The 15,582-nt window shown below is 51.8% G+C and overlaps 1 protein-coding gene across 4 annotated transcripts in view; it reads left to right on the top strand.

Annotated features, from left to right (window-relative positions):
- The first annotated feature begins 1,731 nt into the window (after positions 1-1,731).
- DAG1 (dystroglycan 1) overlaps positions 1,732-15,582 on the top strand; it is a 45,300-nt gene continuing 31,449 nt past the window's right edge. For 2 of the 4 annotated variants that reach the window (XM_090284751.1, XM_090284748.1), the window contains exon 1: positions 2,384-2,669. The gene's annotated coding sequence lies outside the window, so the exon portion shown is untranslated. The other 2 variants (XM_090284752.1, XM_090284750.1) reach the window with 2 other exon arrangements.

Raw genomic sequence — 15,582 nt, forward strand, 5'->3', positions numbered from 1 at the left:
GGCTTGACTTTACAGCCTGCACCCAATCTGGGGCCCATGAAGACAGCTATCTATCTCCCTCTTTACTTTGCTATAAGCTCTATGGGGGCTGGCTAGGCCCCAAGAGGCTGGCCCAACTCTGACCAGCCAGCCTTCCTGACTTCTTGCGCTTGAAGAAACAGGAGGTTGGGTGAACCCCAACTCCAGACAAAAGATAAAGAAAGCCAGCAATTAGGCTCAGAGCTGTTCTGCCAAGGTTGGAGGGTTGGGGGAGAGGAGGGCATCAGGGCCAGCCTGGGGCCAAAGCACCTCCAACTGAGCCCCAAACCTGGAGAGGCAGGGACTGGAAAAGATTTAGTTGTAAGGGCTTCAGGAAAACTCTGGTTGTTACTCCCTCCTTTCAGGACTAGGAAGGGCCTATCTCACCTCTTGGCACCAGCTAGTTGAGGTAGAGACTCCCTTGGCCAGAGCTCTGGGAGTGCTCGGGCATGGGGCGCTGGGACCCTATATTCCAGAATGTGGCCTGGTGACTCATCTAGCAAGACCAGTGCCAAGAAGAAAGAAGGGGAATTACTCTGGCATCCATGGATGGTCAGCTTCTGTGCAGATGTTAGAAGGGACGTGCCTCATTAAGCCTGTACCCAGTGCTGTCTTTTGTTTAGGAAAAACATACATATACTACATATTCAGACCCTAAAATCACCAGCAGAACCCAGGGCTGCCAAGCTGTGCCTGGTGCGTTTTGGGACAGGGGTGCGGGGGGAGACTCCATACACTGAAGGAGTGAAAGAGAGAATACATTTTGTTTAGAAACCCAAATAACTTTCTGCATTCTTAGCCTTTGTTTCTTTGTTTGTATCCTCATCTGAGGACATTGTTTTCATTGCTTTTAGAGAGAGGAAGGGAGAGAGAGAGAGAGAGAGAAAGAGAGAAACATCAATGTGAGGGAAACATCGACTGGTTGCCTTCTCATATGTGTCCAGATTGGGAATCAAACCCGTAACCTTTTGGCCTACGGGACGATGCTCCAACTAACTGAGCCACACCAGCCAGGGCTCTTAGCCTTTTCAAAGCAGCTGAATTTGAGAGGCTGTTATTATTAATTTTTTAAATGTTAACATCTAAGAGATGATTTGAGGCCTTCCTCCTGGTTTTTTAGTTCCTTTTCTAGTCTGTGTGAATGGGGTTTGGAGCCTGCGAAGCAAGCACTATACGGCTGAGTATAAAAAAAATCACAAACGGTTGTGTGTGTTTGGGAGATGGGGCATTCCTTTACGCTCTCGCTGAAATTTGCTTCTCCCAGATGCTCCTAAGGGCAGGGAGAAAGCAGGGGACACCCAGAGCTCTCTGGATTCAGGGAGAAAACCCTGTGTTCAGAATGCTCGCTGACCCGAGTGTGGGCCTCGAAGGGAATGAACACATCCTGCGCAGGGTTTGGGGGTGGAAGGATAGCAGAGTCTCCCATGGGTCCCGTCCCCAGACTCATCCAGTTACTGTCAGGTCCGCGGCCTTTGAGGTTAGGGGGCTGTAGGTAAACCCTGGGGAGAGCGAGGGCGCTTTTAGAACCCACCCCTTGAAGGGAGACAGACTTCAGCAGTACCCCCGCCCCTTACTTCTCCACCCCCTCAAAGGACGCAGGCCACAAGGAGTGACCAGCACACCAGAGGGTCAGAGCTATTTCTGGCACCCAAGGAGGCATCAGATTCCGACGTCCAAAGCAGGGGGAGGGGATGAGGGTCGAGCGTAAGGCGGTTCCCGGACCTCCAAGCCTGCTGGGGATTAGGCCTTCGGAGAAAGAAGGGTCGGTTTCCTGCCCTTCCTGCCCTTGCCTCAGTTTTTCCGTCCCTGTAAGTGCCGGGCAACAGGAAGTTTGGGGGACGCTTCCAGATGGCTTTCACAGCTTGCAGATACCTCTTGATTTGCGTTCGGCGGAAATGTGGAGGACCGAACTCAGTCGATGGGTGGTGGCCAGTTGTGGCCGGGCCGATTCTCGAGTCTAACCACCCCGGGTTGGCTGGTTACGTCTCAGAGGCCCCAAAGCTGGGAGTGGGACAGGGAGCCCCTTCCCTCCCTTCCCCCACCCTGCCAGGGCGTGTCCCGGGGACGGACCTGGCTGGTAAAGGGGCGGGGCTTCCAGGACGGGGCGTGCCTTTTCGGACGGGGGCGTGGCGGGCCAATGAACAGAGCGGCGCAGACAGGGGTGGGGCCTTGCGCGGGTGCGGCGCGCTGCGGGGCGGTGGACGCAGGCAGAAGCGGGCGTCGCGCGGACTGCCGGTCGGCGCCGCCCGGAGCTGGCCGCGGGATTGGCTGCGGTACTCGCGTGTCAGGCGGTTGCTAAGCTCCGGCCGCGCGCCCCGCCCTCGCGCTCGGCGCCCTCTCACCGCCCGGTACGTGCTCGCGCGGAGGCTGCGGTGAGGCGCTCGCGCTCCTCGGGCTCGGCGGCGGCGGCGGCGGCGGCTTCGCGCCGAGTCCCCAGGGAGCGGCGACGGAGGTGTCTTGCGGCCAGGAGGAGCGAGCACCTGTCCAGCCCGCCCGCCCGCCGGCGCTCGATGAGTGCGCCGCTCGTCCTCCGCCGCTGAGCCTGGCATCCCGGGCCCCCATCCCCGTCGCCAGCCGAGCCTCCCGAGGAACACCTGCTGCTGCTCGCTTTTTGGCCTGGGGCGGGGACACAGTCGCGGACGTCCTTGCGGGTGAGGCGGCGGCGCGGCCTGGGCAGAACCGCCCCCCTGCTCTCGGTCCCTCAGGCGAAGGCTCGGGGCATTCGGTGGCTGGGCCCGGGCAGCGCGCCGCGACGGTGGGCAAGGCCTCAGCCTGGCCCGCGCTCCCGGGAACGCGGGGCCTGCGCGTCGGCCGCGAGCGGTTGCGGTCTGTGGACCGCCTTGGGGGCCTCCAAAGACTGCCTCGAGGCCCATTCGGGCGGAAGTCGGAGGATGGGCCGTGGAGCCTCCGCAGGAGGCGGGGAAGGGCGCCGCACCCGCTGAGTACTGAGTTGCTCAGAACCTTGGGCTCACCTTTCCCCCACCCCCGAGCACGCATACCTGAGCTGCTTTGGAAGCTTCCTGCCTTTTCACCTGTCACTTGGGTTTTGGAAAGCCAGATTCCCCCGGCTGTCTGTTTGGAAAATGTCTCCAGAGAAAATGCTCTCTGGGCTTAAAATCCTTCTGCCGTAAATTACAAGTAAATGTCATACAAACTCAGCCGCTAACTTAACATGGGTCTTTTCATCTCTGCGACGGGAAAAGATCTTAATTTGTAAGCTGACTTCAGAATTAGTTTTAGTAGTGACCGTGACGTTTTGCCTTGGTGGGAGCTAGAGCCTGGGCCACCCCATTTATAGCCTCGCGTTCTAACTTAAGAGGCCTGCCTGAAGTTTCCCTAAATAAGCAAGAAGTGATTCCTGGCGTGGAACCGAGACTGTGGGTGTGTCTGGTGTTCATAGGATGTGAGTCCAGATACAGAGTGGGATGTGCCTCCAGGTGTTTTGGAGCCGGGTGTAGATGGGACACCCTAACTTTATCAGGTGGTTCTGTGCCTCGTGTTCAGAGACAGGACAGTTTTGGAATGCCTCTTTAAAGAAAAAAAAAAAAACAAAAACCTTGGCTGCATCAAAATCTATAGGTTACATGTGGAAAGTTGAATTGAAGTTTGTTTGCCGGGGAGCTAAGGAGTAAGACCCCATGGCCTGCATGCTTAAAGGAGGCTGGGGAGTCGTTTCTTGCAGAAATCAGATTGAGGAGGGACTTGGGTGCATAGCGTGACCGTGTTCAGAGCCTGTGGGATACTGTATGACTATACTCTCAGCAGTACTACGTAGGCAGGAAATGCCTGGTTGGAACATGAAAACTTGTGTTGCTATGTGCCTCTGCTGAAAGAGGCAGAGGGCAAGTCTTCACTGTCCTGGAAATTTGATTTGTCGCGTACATTCATCATTTAACAAATACTTGGCCTTACTACTGGCCAAATTCTGGGGTAGGTCCAGAGGACCCACGTAAGAGAGGCTGGTTCTGCTCTTAAGGAACTCAGTTTGGGGGACAGTGGGAGTTCGGGAACTTACAATAGAAGGTGTCTGCCCACTAAGTGCGCTCACATGGTACTTTGGGAGCCTGAGGAGGGGGGAAATTCCTGGGCTGAGGCTTGCGGGGCCTGCAAGGTTGGACACGGGGAACCACATGTACACAAGTGCCTAAAATAGCACCTGCGAGTCCTTCAGCTTGACAGTTGGGAGCCCAGGGCCTTTCTTGTGCTGAGGAGTTCAAGCTTCATATTCAGGGTGCAGGAGCCTAGGAAAGCTTTTAATCAGCGGAGTGGCGCGGTCCAAACCTGTGTTTAGAAAGATCTTGCTGGCGGCCACGGAGGTAGAGCCAGGGACTTACACCAGGACCTGCGGCTGTAAGATCCGCCAGTGGTGGGGAGAGGAGGAGGGAGGAGGGGCAGGCTGAGAAGGGGCTGAAAAGGTGGAGCAGAGGGGATGCCAAGCTGTTACAGGGGAGGAGCCTGCATTCAGGAATGTGTGGGTCAGAAGTCTAAGCATGACCAAGAATTTTAACCACCTCCTCTGCCAAGGTTCCAGGTGTCTGTTAACACATGGAGAATGGGGGTGGTGGGGTTGGAGGGACCCTGAAGCTACTTTGGGATCATAGTTTAGGTAAGGAGAGGCAAGGCATTTGTCACTTGAACTTGGGCCATTACAGTTCTTGTTGCCCAGGGCTGGGTATTGACCTGTGAGAGTAGATACGTGTTCATACTGCGGCGGATGAGAGCATGTACAACGCTTTACCTCCCAGTTAGTCCAGCCTTTCTTGCAGTCCAGGCCAGTAATGCCATGGACCCACATCAGCCACAGTTGGTGGCTTCGAGTGTTTCTGCTCCGCGGGCACCATTGCTGATGCTTATGAGAATCCTGTGTAGTGGCTGAGGAAATTGAGTCACAGGTGAGGGAATGTTCCCAAGGTCGTACAACTGTCATGTGGCAGAGCTAGGATTAGAACTCAGGTTGAATATTTGGCTATACCCACCTGCATTTGTGTTGCAGCAAACTGATAATAATAATGATGGTCTTGGTTAGGTGCTTCTCTGGCGAAGACCAAGCCCAGGTTTCTGGTGGTGGGCAGAATGCCAGGATGATAGAAGGAAGGTGATCAGGAACCAACATGGAAATCTAGGAACATGCTGGGAGGGACCATTCTCAGAAACGAGGGCTCGTCACAGGCTTCCTGGGACCTGTGCTGGTGGCTCTGGGCACTGTAAGGAAGTAAGCCGCGGAGCTTGGGTCCCAGGCTGGGGAGGGCAGGCTTGAGGGGAGCACTGCTTTTGAGCTGGACCTTCAAGAAGGGCTCGTGGTTTGATTGGTGAAGAGAGAAGACTGGGCATCTTTTCTGTATGTTCTGGAAGGTTGCTTGGGTTGGAGTCGGAAGGCCACATGGAGGGATTTGGACTTACGTAGGAGGAGAGCACCTGGAAGGTCTTGGAGCATAGCTGTGGTGGGTCAGCTCTCGGCTTTAAGAAGCGAGCCCCAGTGTGAGTGTGGAGACTGGACTGGAGGCAGGTCCGTTACTGCTCCAGTGGGAGGACAGTGGACCTGAGCAAGGACAATGGTCAGCAGGAGAATGGAGAGAGAGCGAGAGAAGGAAGGTTCAAAATGAGTCAGCTTGGCAGACGTTAGGTTAGGGACCTGAATGGCGCTGGTGTCATCAGGGGTCCGCTGTTGGGTGGAAGGGGCAGGAGGTGACAGTGAAAAGATGAGGGTGTAAGGCAGCATCGGCCAAGCTCTGGTGAGGACCCGAGAGACTCAGGATAAAGGGGGCCCCTAGACTGCAGAAAGTGGGGAAGGCTTGAGCCTTTGTGGCAGGCGGGCAAGATGAAGGGCTGTCCTTGGCTGAGCAGAAGAGAGTGGGGGAGGGAAAGAACAGACGTGTCTGAAGACTAAGGCGGGGACAGGCTGGGAGCCAAAGGAAGTGTCCCCTGGGGAGAAATAGGACAGAAGTTGGACCTGAAGGCTGAGCTGGGCCAGGGGTGAGCCCCTAGAAGTTCTGACTGGGGAAGTGCCTGTGCCCTTGGTACAAAGGGGCGAGAAGCCAGGAGTACCGGTTTTGAGTGTCACAAGGATGCAGTTGAAGGAGAGAGACCGTGGTGGCAGAGAGTAATGTTGAGTAAGGCGTGAGCTCACAAAGGTGAAAGCATGATTTGTTGACCCACTAGAGTTGGGTAGGGGGCCATTGTGTTTTAAAATGTCCGCAGTTCGGGAGACTCAGAATCATGCGGGGGTCATGGGGATTTAGGCTGGATTCATTGGAAGAATTGCCATTGGCTGGAAGATTTGACCTGCGTGGGGTAAACTAAGGGTGACCGATGATGGTGGGAAGTCACAGCCCTTGCACCTGTAGCTGCCTTTTTGAGTTGGATTTACTTTGGTCATAGTCTTCTCGACAAGGGTCTTCACAAGAAGCCTTGTGGAGTGGCAGTTGTGATAGACCCATTTTGTGGGTAGGCAAGAGTAAGAGTGAGGCCTTGTGATTTTTTTTCTAGCCTGTCTAGAAAGTGAGCGGTAGGACGTTTGTTCGATGTCCAGGTTCCCAGGTGTGCTGTTTCCGTTTGAGCCACTGCAGAGTGTGACTGCTTGGAGGCCTCCCGAGTATCAAGTAGGAGATGATGGTATGAACATCTAAGGGGACTCAGATGGGGACTAGAGAGAGACACTATTGAACCTCAGGGGGTCTCAAAGTGAGAATGGATTCGGGTCGTGTGTTCTTCAGTGTGTCCTGTGGGTTAGTCAAGAATTTCTCCCTTGCCCTTGCCACGGCCGGTGTGGCTCAGTGGGTTGGAGCATCATCCTGTACACCAATAGGTTGAGGGTTTGATTCCCAGTCAGGGCACATACCTAGGTTCCGGGTTCTGTCCCCAGTCGGGGCACATATGGGAGGCAGCTGACAGATGTTTCTCTCTCACATAGGTGTTTCTCTCTCCCCCTCCTAACCCGCTTCTCTCTCTAAAATCAATAAACACATTTAAAACATTTTTTTTCTCGGTCCTTTTCTGGAGTAAGTTTTCTTCCTCCTCCATGTTCAAGAGTATTTCCTGTGCCTTTGCCAGTGTTATTGTGCTGTTGCTTCTGAAGTTCCCATCTTTTTCTGCTTTTCCTATGTTGACACTCCAGGCCTGAAGTAAGGTGATGGTGGTTTTCAATATACAAGTGATCAGTCTGGCCACTTATCAGGTCTTTGTGGGTCCATGCCTTTGGGTATTAATTTAAAGCAGTATTTCTACGAGTTTCTTAACCTGCTTTGTCTTTTGACCGTTCCCCTCCTCTCTGATCATTAGTAATACCGCTCAGATAGCAATTTCTATAAATAGGGTTTTAGAGTAGTTTACAAAATTATACCAGCCAGAGGGCTTAATATAGCCTTAATAAATAGGGCTTCTTATTTTCCTATTTCTTTTTGTTAAATTAAAAATTATTTATTGATTTGAGAGAGAGAAAAAAGAGAGGGGAAAAAAACATCGATTTATTGTTCTTATTCATGCATTCATGGATCGTGTCTTGTATGTGCCCTGACCGGGGATTGAACCCACTACGTTGGCCTAATGGGACGATGCTCTCACCAACTGAGCTACCTGGCCAGGGTATATTTTCCTATTTCCTAAGTTTCATAGCTAAGCATTTTCTTTGCCTTGCTCTGGGCCCAGGGTGGAGAGGTGGATTGGATGCAGTGGCCCAGTATCATCAGCTGAGGGTCGCTGAGCTGGTGAAGCTGTTCATACTGTGTACTCTGTTGGAGTGAAATAAATCTGAATGGGACTTTCGCAGTACATTAATTTATATTTATGTTTTAAAAGCAGGATTCTAGTGGGAACAATCAGCTGAGTATAAAAAACTCACTTTTATGACTGTTTTTATCCTACGCATCATGAGTGCATTTAATAATGTTGAGGTTTGGCTTCTCATTTGTACCTTGAGCTAATTGTTTTTTAAAATACCGCTGTCTTAAATTTTAGACATTGGAATTAATTTTATATTTTTGAAACTGTAATTGTTAGCCCTAGATTGGCTCTACAGAAAACATTCATTTTCTTTGTCACCCTTTGACAAAGAAGGGTGACTAATTGGCTGTGTGGGTAAGAGACCCAGTGGTATCCCCCACCTCCTCCGGGGTTGGCCATTGTGGTGTGTGTAATTCTGTTTTGGTTGTGGGCCTTCTCCAGTATTGGCTCCCTCTTGTCCTGCCGAGCCTCTGCTCTTGGGGAAGACGCGGCTTGTAACGCAGCCTAGCCCTGGAAGGTGATGTAGGTACTTGAAGAGAGAGGCTTCTGCAAAAGAAGGATGATGGATAATAAACACATACTTGGCAAAATGATTAACCACGGAATTTTAAAATTAGTGGAGAAAAAGCTGTATCAAATAATACATATACTTAAAATAAAGAATGTGGAAGATGAAAGTAGAAAGAAAAGGAAAAATCTCTTGTTCCCTCAATTTTATTCCTTAGATAGGAAATCCCCACACATGGTACAATCTCAAAAAGTTCAAAAGGATACCACAAGGGAAAGAAATCTTAATTTTACCCATTCGCCCAGTCCCTGGTTCTCCACCCTAGGAGCACCCATTATTCCCTGATCCCTGGATGTCCCCAGAGATGGCCCTTGGACAGCACTTTTACCAAGTTTAGATTAGAGTATAGATTTAGTTTTTATCCTGCTTTTCCCCTCCTAGCATTGCAGCATGAACATTGCCCCAATAAATAGATAATTTTTTATGGTTAACCTGTCCCCAGTTCTTAGTTGGATAAGTTGTTTCTAACTTTGGTTATAATAAGTAATGTTGCAATTAACATCTTTGTGCACAAAGTTTTTAGAATCTTTTTCTTATCATCATAATACTAAATATAAAGCTTTTGAAGAAGTGAGGTGTGACTTTATAGGAGCACACCTATTTAAGCAAGGCAGGTTTGTATTGGTTTTTGTTCTTAAGCACTGTGTACATTTTTCTAGTCCCTTTTCTGTGACTTGCATGGGTGTGCAGTTTTTATAGCCACGCAGAGGCCCAGACTTGATGTCTCCTGCGATTGGGGGTCTGTGTGGCCACGGATGCATTCTACCTGAGGCCGTCACAGCCCCTGGCTACTCCAAGTATAGGCGGATGTGCCAGTTGAGGGGAGCTCAAGGATGAGGATAAGTGAAGCCCTTGGAAGGATAGGTCATATTCAGGGAAATAGTGTCCCATGCCCAACTTGGTCCCCTGGTTTGGCATTTGCTCTTCATTTCTGTGTACGTTAAGTTTCTGTGTATGGAGTTTGGGAATCTACAAACAAGAAGTGCTCTTACAGAGTTCTTTTTCATAGTTGGTATATATGTATTGAGACAGATTAGTGGCATTGGAAGATGTGTGTTTTTGCAAGTGTTATCGTCACTTGTGTTTTCACTCTCACTGTGCTGGGAGCATTTGCCCCGAGGCATTGTAGGGGTTGATCTGGGATTATTTAAGAAGCTTCCCAAGGCTGCCTATGGCTGACGAGAACCAGCTCTGTCTTACTGGACAGAAACGCCTCTCTTCATCAGCTCACTTGTTCTCCGCGGCTGGGATGGATTCTCTGGCCAGTTTTTGCCAAGAAAAATGATATAGTCAGTAATGGAATTCCAAATAGCATTTCCTTTTTATTTGGCTATTGCTCAGAACCTGGGGCACTGTCCATTTTCTGGGCCCCTGTTTTACTCTGGAATGTGCCCATAAAACGTGCGCGTCTCATTGCTGTAGATGCCTGGGTGTACTTCTGCTTAGCTGGCAGGCCGTCTGTGCGTTGGGTTTGCCCTGCCCTTGGGGAGATTGCTTGCTGGATGTTTTAGTCCTGGAGACCTGCCTCGGGAGTCGGCAGGGGGGAAAATGAGGAAGTGTAGACCACTTTGTTCTACCTGTTTGTTCAGCGTGTCTCAATAAATGTCTGATATTTTTAGGCTTTTGGGCAGTGTTGCTGAGATTGAATTGCCTGAGTAGGGAAATTTGGTAGGAGGAGACTAGAAGAGAAGCTCTTTATTAAAACCTAAAAATAGAATTCATTAAAGTCACAAATAGATAACAGGATTCCTGTCTCGCGCTCTTCTCCTCTGGGTTTCTGCTACCAGCTGTTGCTTCTGTTTACCTGGAAAAGGTCACAATATTTTGTCAGGAGGGTCAGCAGTATAGACTTAAAACACTGTGTTTGCCAGTCTGAAGATGTACTTCCAGTTTTAAAAGTGGTTTGAAGAGTGGCTGGGTTCCTTGGCGCTGGAAAGAAATCTTTAGCAGGAAAAGTTCATTGTTCTGCTTGCAGTGCCAGCCCTGAGCTGATGGGGCCTGTGGCATCCCCGTCCCCTCAAAGCCCGGAGTTTTCCCCCTTCTGGTTGGGCATTGCTGGCCAGAGAGGGGACTCCTGTGCAGGCCGTTTAATCCACCTGATTTAGTCAGTGGCACCTCAGGTCCCCGTTCTGGTTTTTTTCAGGAGGGCGCCCTTGTTGATTCACGCAGCTGGGCAGGAAAATGGCTGTTGATGCTTTATTCTTAGGCCGCCGTCTGTGCCCTTTGCCTCCGTGTGAGGGGGTGAAGGAATGTCCTGGCCTCCCCTCCCTCCTCCTGCGTGACAGTCCAGGGAGAATGGGGCCCATTGTGGGCTGTGCCTGTGGGCACGGCCCCGGCTTCAGTGTCAGGCCTGCCCTGGCCTCCGCTGTGGTTACGGGGCGCCCGCGGCGCGGGAGGGCGGCAGTCACTTCCTCACGTGCTGCCCTGCGGCTCAGGAGCGCTCTGAGCGGTGGCTCATGCTTTGTTTGCCCCCGATCTTGTCAAGTCTCCGTCACATGCTTCGGGACCCCTCTGCAGGCCTGAGCGCACTCTCGCGGCAGCTCTGAGGCCATAGTTGAGAGGCAGGCCTGCTGGCCCCGGGGGGTGGCTCAGGGGCCCTGGTCACAGGGGGCTGGGCACGCCCTCTGAGCCGCTCTCAGGTTTCGAATCCCCTGGCAGCGTATGGTTGTGCTTTTTTGTTTTTGAGTGAAATTGGACTTTAATTCCTTGTTTTTTAAATTTATTTTGACCTTCAACTATATCTCAATAAAGCTGGGAAAAATTATTTTGGCCTTAATCAACTGTAGAACTTGTTGAAGATGTGAAATGCCCTCAGATATGAATCTCTAGGTAGAGGAAGCCAGAGGGACTCAGCTTTAAAAACAAAAACAAAAACAAAGAACAGGTTTGTGCCCTGGCGGATGTGGCTCAGTGGATTGAGGGCCAGCTTGCGAACCAAAGGGTCACCGGTTCAATCCCCAGTCAGGGCACTTGCCCGGGTTGTGGGCCAGGTCCCCAGTGGGGGTGCATGGGAGACAACCACGCATCGGTGTTTCTTCTCTCCCTCTTTCTCCCTCCCTTCCCCTCTCTCTAAAAATAAATAAATGAAATCTTAAGAAAACCCAACAACACAGGTTTGCTCTTCCCTGATAATCAAGCTGCCTTACTAATCACGTGGCTCTTCTGCTCACCTCAGGCCGCCGTGTCCCTGCTTTGGTGAGTGGACAGCCAGAGACCACCGCAGCCTCTTCTTCGGGGGTGCTGGCTTCAGCAGGTCCTGTGAGGAGCAGGCGGCAGCGGGTGGTGACGGGGCCTGCGGTGGGCGGCTCAGGCCCTCCTGGGGGGGGGGGCTCTGCGTGGGGCCTGCGGCTGTGGGGGTGGCTGCTGAGAAGTCTGCTCCTCTGCAGCCCAGAAAGGCGGGCTCTGGGGCAGTCCTGGAGTCCTCGGTCTTGTTCTTTCCGTGATGCTCTGGGATGTGCGACTTCCTTGTCTTCTCTGCACGTGCCCTGTGACAGGGGCAGCTGGCTCTGGCCCTGCCCTGGATGTTTGTCTTCCTCCTGCCTCTGGTCTTCTTTTGTCGCAGGGAAGAAAACTGAGACTATTTTGTCCTTCTGCCTGAGCAGAGCGATAGGTTCTTTTCTGTTTTAGGATTGGGAGTGGCATTTTGCTTTTATCAAAGAAAGCAGTAAGACACAATGCTGCGCTGAGCTCACTCTGCAGATGCCGGCGTTTGTTGGCGGACGGCGTTGAGAACCCTTCCTTTCAGACAGTGCCTGGTCGTTCTGGGGGTTTGGGTCATGCCTTCCCAAGAGGTGCGGTCTTCCCACTGAGGACCCTTTCTTTCTGGCAAGACAGGCAAGATTTTTGGCACAGGGGCAATGAGGCTGGATAGTGAAAAAACTGAGCACCCTCAGCATTAGAAATGTGGGCCTGAGGAAGGAACTTAACAGACATGCTGAGTCCCCTGGGTCCCCTCTGTCCTAAGTGGCCTTAAGTGAAGCCCCTGATCTCTGCCTCAGTCCCATTGGGACAGAATCTCCCCCAGGGCGGCCCTAGTAGTGCGCCCGCACCTCCGTCATCACTGCCAGTTATCACGCCAGTCGTCTTCCTGCTGCCGTAAACTAAGGGGGGTGTGTGATCGAGGCTGGGCGGGGTTTCGTAGGGTGAGGGATGAGTTCAGGGGTGCTCTTCATCGTGCTTTATATTACGTATGTGATTAGGTGCTTGACACGTACCACGTGTTTTATTAAAGAAACAAACCCAGACATGAGCCCATTGGCCCCTCCCAGAAGGCCGCTCTGGCTGCACTGCCCGCCCACCTGGGCAGCTTTGGGTGCCATGGTGTCTTACTGGGGTGGGTGGTCCTTGCAGGCCCTAGCCCCTGTCAAGGTGCGAAAAGGACTAAAATAGTTTGAGGATGAAGGTCTCTGTAAACTAGACAGCGTTGTTTAGACTTTTCAGGAGCTGCTTTGACGTGCCCAGGTTGGTTTTCTTGAACTCCACCAGTGAAGCAGGAGCATAGGCCGCCTGGCAAGGTTGCCACGTGAGCTGAATGGCTGGACGTGCTTTGCTTTCTTTTTTTGTGAAATGTTTATTTCTGTTTGAGTTATTAACAGTGTGAAAAGCCCTTGGTTTTCACATGGATATATACATATACTTATTTTTTCCTCAGGCGGCCGCACAACTTCCTGACTGGATAACTTATAATAACTGACTTTTCAGCCAACAGAATTGTTAAAACGAGACCTGGAAAGAGCGATGCTCCTGGCTGAGTGTTGGGCAGCGTCAGTTCTGTTCCTGGAACCTGTAATTAAGCCGAGCTGTAGGGTTGGAACTCTTCGGAACAGGAATTTTAAGGTTTTTGTTGTTAATAGAGTGAACTTCATCATGAATGTCTGAACTTCACTCTGTAAAGCCAGCATCCTCCCTGGAAACCTGAACTGTTTGGGGGCTTCCTCGACTCCTTGATGAAGGCCCTGCAGTTTTTGGCTCTGTGCTGAGGGACAGCTGCGTCCCAGTTCCCAGTGGAGACGGCTTCAGGTGGTTTCCAGAGAGTGAAAGGCATTTGGTCCCTGCTCACCTCGGTTTTAGAGGCAGGTGAGGGTAGAGCTGTTGCCTGTTATCAGCTAAGAAAATGACTTATTACCCAGAGGGAGGGGAGCGTAAATAAAGCTCCAAATGCTCCGCCTAAACCCTCTGAGAGGGCAGAGGGGCAGCAGAGCCAGCAGGGAGCAGTCCCGCGCGGTGCCGGGCGGGCGCTGGTTCTCCGTGGGCAGAAGCGGCCCCAGAGTGGGGGCAAGGCCGTTACTCTTGCAGGCGCTCTAGACTCCGTGTCATTGTCGGAGAGTATTGAGCTTGGCAGTTCTGTTTCAGACGTGGGTCTGGGCTGGAGAAGGCAGGGCACACACACACAGTGGTATCCATGTTCCTTGGCTAGTTTGCTCGTGTAGGTTGCCTGAAGCACAGAAGTGTTACACATGAGACATGATCAGTGACCAGACTAAGGTTATTGGTATTTTGTATAAATTTTACAGTGTCGGGTCCTTTTCTAAGTGCTTTACCTGCATTGACTCACTGAGTGAATATATGTTTATAATTGGAAAAAGTTAAAGAAAAGAGGAATTTGATCTAAGAAGTGTTTAAGATTAAATAGCGACCCTTAAGCAGCCTTCCGAGATAGGCTAGCCTATGGGCTGTGGAGGGCACTGTCAGCTGATACCCAGCCCTGGCAAGTGACACAGGCAGCGTGTCTCATTCATCGTGGGGGAGGGCGCGACTGGGCCTATCTCCGGGTGGTGTGAGGAGTCAGGGAGAGGTCCCTGGGGAGCTCATAGGCACTTCTGGATTATTTTCAAAGCCAAGCTGACATTTGGGCGCACACAAACGTGCCTGTGACCTCTGGAGCCATTTTCTGTCCCTGATGCCGTGCTTTAGGGGATTCTGGGACGGGTCAGAGTGAATCACGGGAACCCTTTTGGTTTGCTGATGATTTGAATGAGGGTGTAGTGGGGACTTTTCGGGATAACCGAGGAAGCTGCAGGACCGGGATTAGAGAAGGTCAACCTTGGAAAGGGGAGGGACAGGTGAAGAACTCATGCTGAGTGGAGGAACTTGCTGTTTGCTCTGTTAATCCCTAAATTAGCTGGAGGAGATAGCAGGAGGCCAGGGGTCACTGTCTGGGGATAGCGAGGGATGGGGACTAGAGGCCACTGTGCAGCCAGGTCGGCTAGTGGCAGGGGTGGGCGATGGGTACAGAGATGTGGGCCAGCCCTGGGACCAGGGGGCTATGGTGGCACAGACAGCGCCAGCTTCTGAACAGGGACAGGGCAGTGAGGTCGGGCTCGCCCAGAGCTGAGGAACGGTGGCGCCGGAAAGGCGGTACTGGTGTGCTTTACCGGGGAGCAAGTTAAACCCTTTAGGGTGTGGGAGTCGGGAGTATCCGCGGTGGAGAGAGTAATGACTGGAGGGGGCACATTGGGATGTTGGGGCACCCAGTTAAAAAAATACGCTTTATCCCTGGGAACCAGTGGAGAGGTGGATAAAGAAGTCATTCAGGCGGCTACAGCATCAGGTGAATAACCAACAGAGCTGTGCTGCGGGGCACAGGACCTGGGTGAGCAGCACTGGGGGTTCCTAATGCCGAACCCTGGAATCAAAGGGAGGCGGCCACCTTCTCCGTTCTCCGTTCCTGGCTGGAGTCTCTTCCTGAATGTGCTGCTTTGCAGAGTCTCCAAGCTCTTCCAAGCCTGGTTTTATATTTACTTTATCTTAGTAAAATAAAATAAAACTTTTTAAAAACTAGTATAAAACAAAAAGAAAGGAAACAAGACCCCCCCCCCCCCATAAAAGTGTAACTTAGTGAATTACACAGTCAAGAGACAGAGTTTTGCTGGCCCCAGAAAAGGTCTTTCTATGGGCCCCATCCCTGCCACAGCCCCCTCTATCCTTCCTTCCAGAGATGACCCCCACCCCGCCTTACTGTATCCGTTTCCTTGTGTTCCCTTACGATTTCATCTCCCCAATGTGTGTCCTTGGGCATTGTGGTATAGTTTGGTCCATTTAAAAAACTTGGCATATTTTTTAAGTCATTTAATCTAGAGTTTCCCTCTCCCCTTTCCTTACAATTATCTGCTGAAGAACCTGGGCCCTTGGACCTGTGGAGTCTCCCATAGTCCACGCGTAGCAGATTGTATCTCTGGGTGCAGCTGGCCGCTGGATCCAGGGGCCTGGTCTGCTTCAGGCTCGGTCTCTTTGGCAAGGCTGCGTGGTTGGATCCTTCCTCTGAAGTGCTGCTCCCT

The sequence above is a fragment of the Furipterus horrens genome, unplaced genomic scaffold (assembly GCF_987537825.1).
Source record: "Furipterus horrens unplaced genomic scaffold, mFurHor1.1.pri manual_scaffold_7, whole genome shotgun sequence".
In the NCBI taxonomy this organism is placed as follows: Eukaryota; Metazoa; Chordata; class Mammalia; order Chiroptera; family Furipteridae; genus Furipterus; species Furipterus horrens.